This window comes from Heterocephalus glaber, unplaced genomic scaffold (genome assembly GCF_053883595.1).
Source record: "Heterocephalus glaber isolate CG9 unplaced genomic scaffold, H.glaber_assembly_v1.0 deba00000122, whole genome shotgun sequence".
In the NCBI taxonomy this organism is placed as follows: Eukaryota; Metazoa; Chordata; class Mammalia; order Rodentia; family Bathyergidae; genus Heterocephalus; species Heterocephalus glaber.
Window position 1 is genome coordinate 54625740 of NW_028258138.1, and position 17539 is coordinate 54643278.

The 17539-nt window shown below is 34.5% G+C and overlaps 1 protein-coding gene and 1 pseudogene across 3 annotated transcripts in view; both read left to right on the forward strand.

Moving 5' to 3' along the window:
• Nucleotides 1-16537, forward strand: part of LOC106009586 (zinc finger CCCH domain-containing protein 15 pseudogene) — a 103777-nt pseudogene extending 87240 nt beyond the window's left edge. The window contains exon 2 of the transcript XR_015452594.1: nt 12269-16537. The product of XR_015452594.1 is annotated as a zinc finger CCCH domain-containing protein 15 pseudogene (transcript). The remainder of the gene's footprint in view (nt 1-12268) is intronic.
• The window catches only part of Alcam (activated leukocyte cell adhesion molecule), a 183516-nt gene that overhangs the window by 89344 nt on the left and 76633 nt on the right, over nt 1-17539 (forward strand). The window lies entirely within an intron of this gene.

Genomic DNA, 17539 nt, shown 5'->3' on the forward strand with positions numbered 1-17539 from the left:
TTTGCTTTCCCAAACCAAAAATTATATTCATAACTAATTATAGACCAAAAACTACTTTTAAATGTTATTCACTGATTGCAAGAGGAATCAGAACGGCCTTAAATTATTTGTAGCTTAATTTTGTTCATTTTCTAGTACTGAGAAACAACTGCAATTTCATTTTTCACTAATGGAAGTAATGGCTTTCTTCCTTTCTCAAGCATGGAAAATTTATAACACTGGTAATAGGTCAATGAGTTAAAGATGTAATGTTAAACACTAAAATGACTTAAAAATAAGTGAATTGAAGATGAATTAGATTTTTTCTTACCTTTTTCAAGAATAAATCTGTAAGGAGCACAGACTGTATACAGATTTTAAATGGTACTTTTGCAAAAAGAGTATTTTTTGTTTATTGAATTTCACATATTAAATGAGGTGAATTAAGACATACAGCAGCACATTATTAGTCATGAGAGGTTTTCTTTTCTTTGGGTTTAAGGCTAGGATTGAACTCAGGGCCTTCTGCATTGTACACAAACACTCTGCCCCTGAGCCACATCCCCAGTTATGAGAGATTTTCTTTCTTTTCTTTTCTTTTCTTTTCTTTTCTTTTCTTTTCTTTTCTTTCTTTCTTTCTTTTTTTCTTGGTACTGGGAATCGAACTCTGGAACTGAGGACCTTGTGCTTGCAAGGCAGGCAGCAGAACCACTGAGCTAAAATCCCAGCCCATGAGAGATTTTCTTGCTGGACAAAATAAACCTATAATTTCCCTAAGTCCATTTAGGTACTTCTTAGTATTTTCCTTACAAAATCATAAAGGTATTATTTGAGCTATCTGACCAATTTATTCAAGATAAATATATTAAAGATAAATAGCTTATACATTTACCCTCAAAATAAGAATTAAATTTAAAGGTTTTTTTCAGTGCTAAAGTATAACTGGTGATTTAAGAGTAAACAAGGTTGTTATTTAATAAGTTTCATAGTTATAGACTACTCTGAAAAGAAACTTTAATGGAAAATAAATGAAAAAAGTGAATCTAGAAATCTTGCTTAAAGCCTGATAGCTTTCTACTAATATTAATTCATATTTCAAAAGAAAAAAAACTTCTAGATTCTGAATAACTTTTTAAAATGAAAAATGTACTTAAAAACTGAATCATCATCATCATCATCATCATAATCATCATGATTACTATTAGTACGATTTGTCTTTTCCAGAACAAGTGTAGCTGTAAAAACCACCAGAAAACTTGTTCATTTTGAAAGATACCACATGGCCGAGACTAAGCCAGAATTGGAGCATAAAAAGGCTGAGAAACTAGCTGATCCTCTAGCTTCATCATTGTATTTGTATAGCCTATACCTTGTATTAAAACATAATATCCATTTGAATTACATTTTTCTGTCAACTTTCTTATATCAATGTTTATAGAATAATTTAATTTGGTAGTTAATTATTTCATGACTTATAACTAAAATTTGGAGTCAGGTCTTTCTCTAGGAGTCATTAATTCTGCAAGACACAACACTGAGATTCTTTAGGAAAACTGTATCCCAGATGATCTATGTAGTAATGGCTACCAGAGAGAAGAGAAGACAAACTGGTCTTTATAAGAACCACTAAACTCCCCATTGTTCCCACCCAATCTCCTGCTTGCCAAACAATCTAAAGAGATAAATGGAAAATCAACCACATTATAAGTGAATATGTAATTAATTATATACTCATAAATGAATATATTTATTCATTACCTGTGGTTTTCTTCCTCAGAATGAATTCTTTGAACTATAGATTGGGTAAGGTACCACTCACACATGCTCTCTAAGTGGAAGATAGCATGCATCATATGGGTAACTTCTTTGTCTCTTTCCCATTGTTAGAATGAGCTAAATGAAGTCCAAAACTGTATCTTAGTCTTCATGCATTTACTCATTTTTTTTCTACTCAGTGAAATATTTGTGTAATACCTACTAGCTGGCATTTGATGAACTCTAAGGGAATGGAGAACAAGATGAGGGATCAGATAAAAGGAACCAATAAAAGATAGTAGAAGAACTTTGTGACATTATATGTGGGTGCCTACAAGTGGTAGAGAAATCCAGGATGACTCCCAAATGCCCCATTTTGTTGCCTCTATAGATAGTTGAATTAGTAACCATAAAATAAAGGAGGAAAAGAAGCCTGTATATGATAGGGTTAGGAAAATACAACAATAATTCATTGAGTTCATGCTATATTAAATTTAAGATGTCCATAAAATATCTAGGTGAAGAGGACTTGTGAGCATTACAAAAGGGATTTTGGATCACAGAAGCATGGTCAGGATGGGAGCCCAGGTTTAAAGAAATCTCTAGAAGGAAAAATGAAGATGCAATTTCAGGAAGCAAACAGAGAAGTAAAGAGTAGAGTCACTCAGGAGGGGAAGAAAAAGGATAAGAGAGCAAGATACCAAAGTATTCAAACAAGGAGTGTGTTATTAGAGAATACATTTGAACTCAATTTATAATTGGATAAAAGGGAGTGAAATTATACATAATAATGACTTTTATCCGGTTTATAATTTACCATATACACAATGCCAAAGCTTTGTTTTCTAAAGTTTTATAAAACTCAGTTGTGAATACATTTCAACAATCTATAAGTTATTAAACAAGTCTCAGTATTTTTCTGTCTTCTTTTCCTTTATGTCTTAAAGTGAAGCAATCTGATAAATGATTTGAAAACTCCCTCTTAGCCCTTATATTTTACATACATTATTGGAAATAAGGAGAAATGAATTCTTGGTCAGAAACACTTCCTATGCAATAAAATTACATAAACATAGCCAACATATGTAATTTCACATTTTATATAAGAAAATTAACCAGGAGGAGCAAAGCTCCCCCAGCCCAGAGGAGGTGAACCTTCCAGGCCACCATACCACTGCCCCCAACACCAAGGAGCAGAGCTGCCCCCTGTGCATAGGAGGTGAAACTTCCTGGCCATCTTAGCAACACCCCCATCGCCAAGAGCAGACCTACCCCCAGCTCTGAAAAATCAAACACTAATGCAATAGCAGTCGGGGACCTCAATACCCCACTGTCTCAGATAGATTAACTAGACAAAAAATAAGCAACGAAGTACTAGAACTCAGTCAAACTCTTGAACAAATGAACTTAACAGATGTTTACAGAGTGTTCCACCACACAAAATCAGGATACACATTCTTTTCAGGTGCACACAGGTTGATCTTCAAAATAGAACACATAGTCGCTCATAGAACATATTGAAGTAAGTACAAAGGATTTGAAGTTATCCCTTGTGTATTATCAGACAATAGTGCGATGAAATTGGAGATCAGTGGCAGAAACTGCTGCAAGAATTTCATAAACACATGGAAATTGAACAACACACTTCTGAATAACAATGGGTCACAGAAGAAATTAAAGAATAAATCATACAGTTCCTACAATTAAATGACAATGACAATACAACATATCAGAATCTATGGGACACAATGAAAGCAGTCTTATGAGGGAAAATCATAGCAGTGAATACTCATATTAGGAAAACAGAGTGAGCCCAATTAAACAACCTGATGCTGAACCTCAAGCTTCTACAAAAAGAAGAGCAGGACAAACCCAAAGCTCATACAAGGGAGGAAATTATAAAGATCAGACCAGAAATCAATGCAGTGGAGACTAAGAGAACGATACAAAAAATCAATGAAACCAACAGTTGGTTCTTAGAAAGAATAAACAAAATTGACAAACCCTTAGCCAACCTTATCAAAAAGGAAGGAAAAGGCCCAAATCCATGTAATTAGGAATGAAAAGAGTGAAATTACAACAGACCCAGCAGAAATCCAGAGGATCATCAATACCTACTTCGAGAATCTATCTGCCAAGAAGATGGAAAATACAGAAGAAATTGACAGATTTCTAGATATGTATGAATTACCAAAGTTGAACGAAGAAGACTTAAAAATTCAAAACAACCCGCAATCAACGAAATTGAAAATGTAATCAAAAACTTACCAACTAAGAAGAAGCTGGGCCCTGATGGCTTCATTCCTGAATTCCACAAGACATTTAGAGACGATCTTTTGTCACTACTGTTTAAACTCTTCAGTGAAATTGAAAGGGAAGCAATACTCCCAGATTCATTCCTGAAAGCAAGCATCACCTTGATCTCCAAAGCAGAGAAAGACCCAACCAAAAAAAGAGAACTATAGGCCAATCTCTCTAATGAACATAGATCCAAAAACCCATAATAAGATACTGGCAAATAGAATGCAGAAGATCATCAAGAAGATCTTACACACTGACCAAGTGGGATTCATCCCAGGGATGCAGGGATGGTTCATCGTACGCAAATCAATCAATATAATATACTATATCAATAGAGCCAAGGACAAAAACCATATGATCATCTCAATAGATGCAGAAACAGCATTTGACAAAATCCGACATGCATTTATGATAAAAACCCTACAAAAAATTGGAATAGATGGTCTCTACCTCAATCTGATAAAAGCCATCAATGAACCAATATCATACTAAATAGTCAAAAACAAATCCTTCACACTAAAATCAGGAACAAGAAAAGGATGTCCACTATCACCACTCCTGTTCAATATAGTTTTGGAAACATTAGCCACAGCAATTAGACAAGAGAAAGACATAAAAGAAATAAAGATAGGAAATGAAGAAGTCAAATTGTCATTATTTGCAGATGACATGATACTCTATATAGAAGACCTCAAGAACTCCTCCAAAAGTCTTCTAGGCTTAATAACCACATTCAGTAGAGTAGCTGGATATAAGGTCAACACACAAAAATCAATAGCTTTCCTCTACACAAAAAATAAACTCATTGAGAGAGAAATAGGGCAAACAATCCCTTTCACAATAACATCCAAAAAGATGAAATACCTAGGAATTAACCTAAACTAGAACACTTTGAAAAGAGAGATTGAAGACAGTATCAGAAAATGGAAGGACATCCCTTGCTCCTGGGTAGAAAAGATCAACATAGTGAAAATGGCCATACTTCCAAAACTGCTATATAGATTCAATGCAATGCCATTTGAAATTCCAGCAGCATACTTCATGAACCTTGAGAAAACAATCCAAAAATTCATTTGGAAGAAGAAGAGACCTAGAATAGCAAAAGCAATTCTAGGCAACAGAGACATGACAGGGGATATAACAACTCCCAACTTGAAACTACACTGCAAAGCTGTGAAAAAATCAGCATGGTATTTGAAAAGAAACAGACCAGTGGACCAGTGGAACAGATTAGAAGATGCAGAAACAACTCCAGACACACTCAGCCACCTCATTTTTGACAAAGGAGCCAAACACCCTTGCTGGAGAAAGATAGTCTCTTTAATAAATGGTGCTGGAAAAATTGGGTTTCAACTTGCCAAAGATTAAAACTAGACCTATATCTCTCACCATGCACTAAACTAAAATTGAAATGGATTAAGGGTCTAAATATTAAAACAGAAACACTGAACTGGCTGGAACAGAGGTTAGGTAGAACTCTTGAAGATATTGGTGTAGGAAAAGGGTTTATGAACAAAACCTCAGCTGCTGATGAACTAGCACAAACAATCAACAAGAGGGATCTCTTCTTATTGAAAAGCTTCTGCACAGCAAGAGAAACCACCAGCAGTGTAAAGAGACAACCCACAATGTGGGAAAAATTTTCACCTGCTATTCCTCAGACAAAGGTCTTCTATCTAGAATCTGTAAAGAACTCAAAGAAATCAGACCTCCCAAATTTAAAGACCCAATCCAAAAATGGGCATCTGAAATGAACAGGCATTTCTCAGACAAAGAAGTAGAAATAGCAAATAAACATATGAAAAATGTTCAACATCACTGGTCATTTGAGAGATGCAAATGAAAACAACTCTGAGATTTTACCTCACCCCAGAAAGAATGGCTGCTATCATGAAATCAACCAATAACAAATGCTGGTTAGGCTATTAGGAAAGAGGAATCCTGCTCCACTGCTGGTGGGAGTGTAGACTGGTGCAACCACTGTGGAAATCAGTATGGAGATACCTCAAAGAACGAGGACTGGAGGTCTCATTTGACCCAGATATTTGCCTGCTGTGTATCTTCCCCAAAGAATTAAAAGAATCACACCACAGTGATATATGTGCACCCATGTTCATAGCAGCACAATTTGTAATAGCTAAAACTTGGACACAGCCCAAATGCCAATCAGCTGGAGACTGGATAAAGAAAATGTGGGGTTGTTTTTTACAAAATGGAGTACTACTCAGCCATAAAAAATGAGAAACTAGAGACATTCATAGCTAAATGAATGCACCTTGAGCCGATACTCTTAAGTGAAATAAATAGGACACACATGTGTAAATACCAAATAGTTTCTCTAGTGTGAGAACCTGAAAGTGTAAGTAAGAACTAAAAGTTATAACAGATAATGTGAAATAGGAACAAAAGGTGCACAGGAGAAGTGGAAGTGGGAAGGGTGGGGGAAAGGGAAGAAGGGAATGGAATTAATATGAGAAAGTGAAAAAATGGAAACAAAGTCTTTGTAAATAGGGAAGGATGGAGGGGTTGAACAGAGGGCAGGGGAATGGGGAAAAAATAAGAACCAAGAGAGATTATATAAATGTGCAAAATTTCCAATGATGAATGTCATTATATTGTATACCTAAAATGTACCAATAAAATTAATAAAAAAAAGAAAACCACATGGAAAATGTTGAAATAGTATAAATGCAAAATTAAAGAATATTCTAATTAGTACAGTTTTGCTCTAGTGAATGAGTGATTTGCACTCTAGTAACAATTGGGAAACCAAATGAAGAATATCTATATAATCAGGAGATAGGTGATATTTTCTTTAATTGACTTTATCTAAATGGTATACTGTATCTACAACACTTAGGTCTTTAAGAAAAGACTGCTTAATCTGGATTATTCTAGATGACTAAAATGTCAATGAATCACATTATTACTATTATTATTACTAGTGACTGTTTCCACGTGACAAAATGGTCTATTCATTTGTATACAGGTAATTGAAAATACTTACCAAAACTCAAACTTTCATAATCAAAGTCAATGTGGATGACATTCAGAGTGTTATCAGTACTATGAAGGTCAAGGATATTAGTACATACTAATACCAGGATCAAGATAATCAAAATAGAGAGAGAGAAGAGAAGAGGAATCATTAACATCCAAAGCCATTTGTACATCGGGGTAATTATTCCCAGGTCCTCAGGTTAATATGCCTTCAAGAGAAATATGTGGAATAAACAGTTGTCACAAATATGTTTCCCTAGAAGGAAAGCTTTGCTCAGTTAGAAAAACATATGACAAGTTGGTAAAGCAGTACATGTTCATGCCTTTAGAAAGTATTTTTCACCCAGCTCATAAGCAAAATTAAAACCAGAAAGGCCTTTTTTTAAACAGTAGAAATTTTTAAAACAACCTGAAATATTTATGGAAAGTTCCATACATTTTTTTCCTAAAATTTAAATGTAATAACCTCTTATGCTCAATGTGAATTTTTACCTACCAAATCTTGAGTTATTAAAATAAACTATATACTACTTTACATATAGGGATATAAATAAACATAGACATATTGTGGCAATTCCAAATCTTGCATCTCTATGCAACGTTAAAAGAAGCCTATGGATGGTGTATCCTCAGTACTGGCATCAACACTTAGACACAGACTGCTCCTGGTCAAAAATTGCCCTTGTATTTTGACTTGATACAGCATTGATTTATGTTTGAAATAAATCTTAGGATTATTGTCCTGAAAGAAATCCTACTAGATAATCTAGTTTATTTTTGAGACTGCAGACAGGCCTTCCATATGTGTGTGTGTCAGAAAGACAGAATAAGACCACTGCATATACCCACAACAAAGATTGGATTTGCTTCCTAGAATGAAAAAATAAAATCAATACAGCTTAACATATAAATGTTACATTAAGACTGAAGTGGTAGTGTTTGGCTTGCACATGTGAAGCTTTAGGTTCAATTCCTAACACCACAAAAGAAGAAAAAAAAGACTTAAAGGTGATAAAGTTGTATCACTTGGCCACCATTTATTCATTCACTCAATAAATATATAATATAGGTCAACTACCTGTGCTATTATATGACAATCATGATATTAATGAAATCATATATTTACTAACCTTGTTTTATTTTAAGCAATATGAAATTACCTCTAAGTGGTCATTGTCCTGTCCAAGGGGGCTACTTGATATTTTTAAATATAATATTTGATTTATCATAGTGCTGTAATGGTAAAAGTTAATTTAATGGCTTACAATGACAGTTTGAGAAGAGCACAAATTTATAATGAGTCAAAGTAATGTCATGCAAAGTTAAGCTGTGACTTGTCTATACAGATCAGAACAAATTATATCAATTTACAAAAAAGAAGCCTTCTTAAAATGAGAGTGAGCAAAGACTTATTTTTGATGATTTACCAAAAAAAAAAATGAGATCAGATTTTTTTATTGCATACTTATTGCCTACAAAAGTTGTGGGATTAAACAGTTGTGCCAGTAACTTTTAACTAAGTCATTAAAAGGATTAATCTAAATTTGAGCCTCTCTAAATTTAATGTTTTTAGATGAAGGCATTGATCCTCCCATGTTTCATAAAATAGCAACCCACTGGGCTGTCATTACAGTGATGGTCCTACTGGGACAGACACCAGTCCAGTTTATTGAATGGAGATCTTAATATAGTGATAGATACTCATAAAGCTCAGCTTGATTTTTTAAAAATTGCTCTCATACATAGAGGATGCCTACTGTTACAGCACTTACTGAATTTTCACATAAATTGCTGCTCTCTGAATAAAACTATTATACCAGTTTATAAAGCCTGATATGTTTTATGCCTTCTGAAAGGGCATTCAACAAGCTTCAATTGTGTCTTCATATTATTCTTAACTATAATTCAGTAATTCTTCTTAAAGGAGGAGAGTGTAGAAGGAGAGCAAATTCCATGACTAAGTCTATATTAGGGGGAAGTAACATTTGTTTTTAATAAAGGGAGAATGTGTTCTACATCATTTTAAATTCTCATCTTATTCTTCTTAGTGAGTCTGCACCTGGTATAATTAATTGCATTTTTAACTATGTAAATTACCATGGAAGTGGATGCATATACAGTTAAATTTATTCCCTAGATAGGGGACACATAGGAAGGTGAATTTCTGATAGCTAACCAATCCACAGGCATTCCTAAAAATATATGTGGAAAGCTTACCTCAAGAAATAGCTTCTGTTTATTTTTAATATTTTCAAATTGGTTAGCATAAGATCTAACTTTAAAATGTATGAATTATATTTTAAAAATAAACACTTGCATTAAAAATTAGGTTATTTTTAACAGTGAATTATTCTTGTACTATCTATCTAAACAGAGCATAGGACATATTTATTTGTTCAGTAGTTCTGCTAGGCTAAGATTCAAAATAGGTTACCAGTGAAGAAAGAGAATTTTTGCCTAGTTTTGCAAAAGTTTTATCTATAACCCCTAAAAAAGGAAAGCTTTCATTTGGAAATAAACAGCTAAGATTCAAGAGTCATGAATTCTGTAGAAGGAATAACCAGTTGTTTTTTTAAAAAAATAATCTAACCAAGCAAAATTTTCTGGGGCCCGTTATTTTTGATAAGGACCCCTTCCATTCTATTATTTTCAGCCATGACTACCTCTCAGATTCTTATAGAGGATTATGCCCAAGCAAGATTCCAGATAAGTTAGTAATTTTTATTACAAATTAGTTTTGTTTTGTTTCTGTGGTACCAGGGATCAAACTCAGGATCTTGCACTTGCGAGGCAGGCACGGCACCACAGAGCTAAATCCCTAGCCCACAAATTAGTCTTCAATCTTAAATTCTTAGGTAGAGGTTTGTCTTTGCTAGTTGCACTGAACTTCTTTGTAGAGTATACATCTAATATAATACCTAGATTAAAATCAGATTTTTTAAAGCCTACTCCATGTTTCCTTCCTCTTAGCATATTAAGTAGGCTTATATGAAGGAAATTTCATCTTCCTACCCCCGTGATTCTCTGTCACCTATAAAGGAGAAACAGAGGAAAACAATGTGAAGATGGTAGGTAATTTAGGAACTCTAAGAGATCCTTAGACAAGAACTGAAACAGAAGAGCTCTCAAGTATTTGTTTCTTTTACCATACATCCTAGCAATCCTGCTTTTGTTATAACTAACATGAATACTTCTTCTTATAACTAAGTATGGGAACAGGGAGAGTAGAGGATAGAGTTGAGTTCTTTAGCCTTATTTTAGAGATGAGACTATAAGGATTTATAATCAGAAAGCAAAACTAGCTCAGGAGAGTTACTGAGGTACTGGGAAAAGACTAAGTTGCTAGGTGACAAAGAGTCCTTAGATGAGCCAAGGATACTGAAGGGGTTTGAACAGAATGCCATCAATAGAAAGGTTGGCCTTAGCAGAAATAGTGAACTCCAAGGGAATAGAGAACTCCAAGGGAAATCAATTGAACCTCAACGCAGGTTGAGTAGTAAAGATGGAACTAAATAGAAGGCTTAAATAAATGAGACTCTTACTACAAGACTGATAAAAACATTTTGAGAAGCAGCTAAGGGAGAATGAATCCACTAACCAGTGTTCACACTAACACAGTAAAAGAGTGAGTCCATAAATTTAACCAAGAAACAGAGTAAATCAATTGTGTAACTAAATGAATATGTCAGCCTGTGCTTTAGATAGAATATGGCATATTGATGCATGATTAATGTGCCAAATACTTCACCTATTTGAACCCTAGTTTTCTCTTTTGCAAAATGAAGGGATTAAATTGAAGCTGGATGATATACAATCTCCTTTGATGATTTTAAACCTCATAATTCAAGACTGTAAACTAAGTTGAATAATAGATCTACTTATCTGCAACAAACTTGTTAAACTATGATATTTCATTTAAAAAGCACACTTCTTACTATGGGTGTTATACAATGAAGACATTCTATGAGAGGAAAGTGATGACTGTTTTTTAAAATAAATTTTATTTTATCCCATTCCTTCACTCAAGCCCCCTCCCCACCTATGTAGAGAAGCTTTGTTTCCATTTTTTTCCTTCTATTTTCACTTTTTTCTTGACTCTTCCTTTCTTCTTTCCTCCTCCCTGTTCCCCTTCCCATTTGAACACTTTCTTCCCATTTGCCAACATCCATTATACATTTCAATCTTTATTTCCATGTTCAGTTTCTCACACCAGAGAAAAAATGTGGTATTTAAACATGTGTGTCCGATTTATTTCACTTAAGAGTATGGTCTCCAGGTCCATCCATTTAGCTTGCTAAATAAATGTCTGAAACTCATCCTTCTTTATGGCAGACTAGTACTCCATTGTACAAAAAAAACACATCTTCTTTATCCACTCATCAGTTGATGGGCATTTGGGCTGTTTCCAAGATTTAGTTATTATAAACTGTGCTGCTATAAACATGGGTGTGCATATATTGCTGTGGTACGATGTTTTTAATTCTTTCAGGAAGATACCAAGAAAAGTTATTGCCAGGTTAAATGGAACCTCTTGTTTTAGTTTCTTGAGGAATCGCCACATTGATTTCCACGGTGGTTGCACCATTGTATACTCCCACTAACAGTGGGGAAAGGTTCCTTTTTCCCCACAGTGCCTCCAGCATTTGTTATTGGTTGATTTCTTGTTTGCAGTCATTCTTTTGGGAGTGAGGTGGAATCTTCAGCATTGTTTTAATTTGCATTTCACATGTGATTCAAGAAAATATAACCCTAATTTTTTTAAGGAATGAAAGTCCATCACTGAAGAGCCTTTTGTTGGGAAATGTTTCATATATCAGTGCCTGTCAGACTTAATTCACATACAGTTCATTTGTGAATATTGTCAACATTCTATTCAGTAGTCCTTGGAGGGAGACACTGAGCCTTTTATTTCTCAAAGCCCCCATGTAATGTCAATATTACCACTTTGTTTTCATATCCAATTATATACTGTATGTTGAAGGCTGTATTACTCAGCCTTCCCATTACTGGGAAAAATGCATGAAACCTACTATTTAAAGAAAGAGAGACGACATCCATCTGTCCTTAAGTCTGGCCAGTGCCACCTCTCTCTGCAGTGCCCCCCAAGAAACAGGGTCAGGCCAGGGGCAGCAAAAAGCGGAGTAGAAAAAGAAGAAGATTATTGAGGACAAAACCTTCGGTCTGAAGAACAAGGAGCTCGGGATTTAGCTCAGTGGTTTCACCGTCTGCCTAGCAAGCTCAAGGACCTGAGTTTGATCCCCGGTACCAAAAAAAGAATAAGAAAGGAGCAAAGCAACAGAAGTTTATCAAGGCCGTCACTCATCAAGTCAAATTTGGTCAACAAAATCCATGGCAGGTAACACAAAGTGAAGCTGAAAAGAAGTTGAAGAAGGATGACAAGAAGAAAGAATTGCAGGAGATGAATGAGCTGTTCAAACATGTGGTTGCTGCTCAAAAAATAAGTAAAGGTGCAGATCCCAAGTCCATGGTGTGTGCCTTCTTCAAGCAAGGACAGTGTACTAAAGGAGATAAGTGCAAGTTCTCTCATGACCTGACTTTGGAGAGCAAATGTGAAAAACGGAGTGTTTACATTGATGCAAGAGATGAAGAACTTGAAAAGGATACAATGGATAATTGGGATGAGAAAAAGCTCGAAGAAGTAGTGAACAAGAAGCACAGTGAGGCGGAAAAAGAAAAAACTCAAAACTCAAACAGTCTGCAAGCATTTTCTTGAAGCTGTTGAAAATAACAAATATGGTTGGTTCTGGGTGTGCCCTGGAGCGGGTGATAATTGTATGTGTCAACATGCACTTCCTCCTGGACTTGTGTTGAAAAAAGATAAAAAGAAAGAGGAGAAAGAAGGTGATATTTCATTAGAAGATCTCCTTGAAAGAGGGTATTCTGCCCTAGGACCAAATGTTAACAAAATCACTCTAGACTCTTTCCTCGCATGGAAGTAAAGGAAAAGACAAGAAAAGATTGATAAACTTGAACAAGATATGGAAAGAAGGAAAGCTCACTTCAAAGCAGGGAAGGCACTCGTGATCAGTGGCCAAGAGGTGTTTGAATTCCGACTGGAACTGGTCAACTACGATGATGAGGAAGCAGAGGACACGTGCTATACTCAGGGCACAGGTGCTGACGAGGTTGATGATTCTGTGAGCATAAACAACATAGACTTGAGCCTGTACATCCCAAGAGATGTAGGTGAGATGGACATTACTGTAGCCAGTCTGGAAAGGTTCAGCACATACGCTTCAGATAGAGATGAAAACAAATTAAGTGAAGCTTCTGGAGGTCGGGCTGAAAATGGTGAACAAAGTGACTTGGAGGAGGACAACAAACTGGATGGACAGGAAAATGGAGCCATCGGAGCTGTTCCTGTTGATGAAAATCTTTTTACCGAGGAAGATCTGGATGAGTTACAAGAATTAAACACACTTGATTTAGAAGAATGACAACAAGCAAGTCAAGGAAAAGATTAAGTCAGCTCAGCATGAGTTGAAATTGACTACATTCATTTTGTTCACCTAGAATCAGCAGAATGCTCGTTTCCCATTCTGATTCTGGAGGGCTTATTCTCCTCAAAAAAGGAATACTCTCCCTACATCTTCTCTTCTGACTTTGGCTACATCTCATAGTAAGTTCATCATAGTTCATGATAAATTGAAATATAAAAGTCATTGCAGAAAATGATTGTTGTAACTGTCCACTCAGGGAGTGTAACTGCTTTTCCGGCCTTTGGTTTTCATTGGGCATGTGTTAATATCAACAACGTAAATTTACACTTAAAATACCCTTCATCTGATGCAGTTTTCAGTGAGTGATTTCCTTTCCTTTGTGTTTATATGTTTTAAAGACTGACTAGAATGTGAGCACTGTACTTTATAAAGGAAACTGCTCCTACAGATTCAATATCGTGTATCTTTGGACAATTCCACGGACATCTGAAATGGATCATGAACCCACCAGGATCAGCTACAGTTCCCTGTGTTTTCCTTATTCTTTTTTTGCCAATAAAGTTGTAAATAAAGACCATCATACAATAAAACCTTAAAAAATAAAATAAAATTAAAAATAAAGAAAGAGAGGTTTATTTGACTCTTAGTTACAGAGGATTCAGTCCATGGTTAGCTCCAAAGCAGAAATATCAGGGTGGAAGGGGATGGCAGAGTAATGCTGTTCTTCTCATGCTGGCCAGAAGCAGACCATGTTAGAAAGAGTGCCAGATAGGAAAGAGGTCAGTGATCAGATATAGTACCCAGGGTGATGCCTTCATGACCCACACACTCAGAAGTGTGTTTTACTATACCTACATGGCTTCCAGAGCAATCAAGTGGATAGTTCAACTTCACCATTACAATGACTTAAACTTAAAAGAAGCAAATCCCTGTATAATGTTATTTATAAGTTAGACTTTTGGCGACATTGGCAATGGTTTTCATCCAAAACTAGCTCCCTTATTGGGAAGTTCATTCTCATAAAAGTAGGATAGTAGTTATGACCCCACTTCATCAAAATAGGATAGATTATATTCAATATAAGAATAAATCAGTGGAGAATATTCAGTGCCTTTTAGAAATATTGCTACCTAAAATGTCAAAACATGTTTTGTTAATATAATTCTATAATTAAAAGAAAATATTTTAGGAATTTTGAGAGTTTTCTCATCTAGAACATATCATTTGGGAAAAAAAAATATATATATATGAGGTGTCAATGTAGATACTCTTATTCTGCCTTTAGGCATGATTCAATCTATTTCATTGTGCTAAGTGTGAACTTCATTCTGTGAACACCATGCTGGCACAGAGAAAAAGCTTATTACTGTTAAAAATAAAACTTATCTAAGTGTTTTTTTCCATACCTCACTTGAACCCACTCTGCTGGGTTACCATTTAATGACTTTCACCTGTGTTATTTTTCGCATTCCAGTCCTGCCAATAACACTTTAGAAAGTAAATTTAGTGTTGCTGCTATCAGTTCCTACTACTAACATTTGACTCCGATGTACATTTTAAAATATTTTGTTTATCTAGCAAAGTAACTAAGGAGTTTAGAGAAGTGAGACTCCAAAATATATTACATCTTAGGCTGTAAATGGCCTGTCTTTCAAAAGTTTTCTTTATTGAGAGTTTCTAGCTTGCAAGTGCCTTCTTTATTTTAGGTACCATAGACAAGTTGTATTATCTAAACATTTTCTAAATGCCAGTGGTTTGAGCCTCTTCTGTCTATACCCTTTCACAAATACCCATTTGATATCTTGTACTAGAAGAGTGATGTCAAGTGACTGTTCTGGTTCAAATTGTTTTAGTCCAACAAAAGAAATCATAAATAAAAATGTCTGTTCAGGTTTGCTTTATGGCACTGTGTGTTCTTAGCTTGGAGTACCTTTGAAATGGACATAAAAGTATTGTTCTTTCTGAAGAACACACTTGTGTCTTGTTAATCTTTATTTCCTGTATGTTCCCTGTTGATATTGTATTTGAAATGTGACTGTGTGTGTGTGTGTGTGTGTGTGCACATGTGTATTTATTTGCAGAGAATGATTCAGAAGAAAGTAATATATATATAGTAGGATTTAGGGTTGTGATTTCTAAGTTTTCTGTTTGAATAAAATTAAATTTGAAAGTATGTAACTATAATACTGATTTATTCTTTTATTGAACTGGATTGAATAAATCTTGGATGTTCTTGGTATTAATCTTTCTTTTGAAGGTCTCATCTGAGCAGCCATTATCTTTGACCCTATATAGGCTCTTACATATGAAAAACAAATTTCCAGTATCTACTAGTAACTTGCAATTTGAATATGAATTTATAAACAAAAAGTGTCCAATGAAAAAGCAACTTAGAACTACATACTTTAAACATCAAAGATGCTTGTTTATAATTGGAACATTCTTATGTTGTGGTATGTGTCATTGTCATCAGAAAATAACGTGAGCTTGGCTAGGATGTAGGAAAAAAAATACTTCCTCATTTTATACTTTATTAGTTACATCTAAGCCATATATGTCACCATTAATACAATTTCAAATAGCTACATTCATTGATGAACAGGCTTTAGTCAGAACTAGTTCATCTGTTGAAGAAACTTCTTTTTATAAGGTCTTAAGGGGTTGATATAGAATTTACAAAAGTAATTTGACTATTAATAGGAATCACCATTTTATTGATGTTTCTCATTATTTGAATTGAAGATAGTTATACACCAAGTGTCTAGCAATTTTTATAGTTTTTTAGGAACAACTAAAAAGTAGAGATGTTCATAAGATTATTTGGGGAATAAGATAATTTTGATAAAACATAACTTTCAGAATGTTACAGTAGTTATTTTAGCAAGATTAGTCTAAAATGTCTAAATAAAACAGAATTATTGACTCGTATTATTTTAGACTTTAACATTAGTCTGTTTTCATTTCTATTTAGCAGGATTTTCAGTTTGTAACCCAGAATGTTTGAAAAAATTTGTTGGGTAGCATATTTGAACCAGTATGTAAACTCTAAGAAGAAAAAAAGTAGTAATAGGTTAGCAATGAAATGCTGTCATAAATTAGAAATTAAATAAGTTGTTTTCATTTTGGAGCATTGATTTTGCCTACTGAACAGCATATTCATTTAGAACTATGAAAACAAATGAAAGGAAAGGAATGAAAAACCAAACAAGGGAAATGATAGGCATGGAGACACGATAGTTCTGTTCACATATATAACTTTTTCCAAACTTAAATTCTGATGTGGATTTACTGTAGCTTAGCAATTGTAATTATTCTTTGTAATAGATCTTTAAGATCACTTCTGTATAATAAAAAAATATTGTTTTTTGTATATTTTTGATTGCAAATTCTTAGTTTGATATTTTTAATTTTCTTTACAAACTAAATTTCAGATTAGTTATTAAATGTTAGTTATATGTTCTATATTACTGTGCTTGGCATCGTAATATAGAAAAGTCACTGTATTGTATCAGAAACTATGAAATGGTACAAAATCACATCAACTGGCTAAATCCCCTTATGCAAATCAGTTCACACCCCTTAGTCTCTTATTCCTCATCTGAGGAATGTTTAGGACAACATCATTAAATAATACCTAAACTATAAGACTCTATAAGTGTATGACCATTCTAATGTCAATAGACTAGTAATCATAATGATAATAGTAATAAAGCAGTCACATTTCTTAAGCTCATTGTTCTGGTAAGCAATATAATGATAGCACAAATGCCCACATTTTATTCCCCAGAATGTGAAAAATGTTACATGGCAAGAGATTTTGACATATGATTAAGGTTAAGGACATGGAGATGGGGAGATTATCATTGATTACCATATCTAGGTCTGCTATTAGGTCTGCTCAACCTAGTCACATGAATCCTTAAAACCAAAGAAACAGTCGAGCTATAGTGAGGAAGACATAGATGTGATGTAACTGACTTTGAAAATGGCAAAAGGGGACCAGAAAACAAGAAACGTTTTTAACTGCTAGAGGTAGAAAAAGG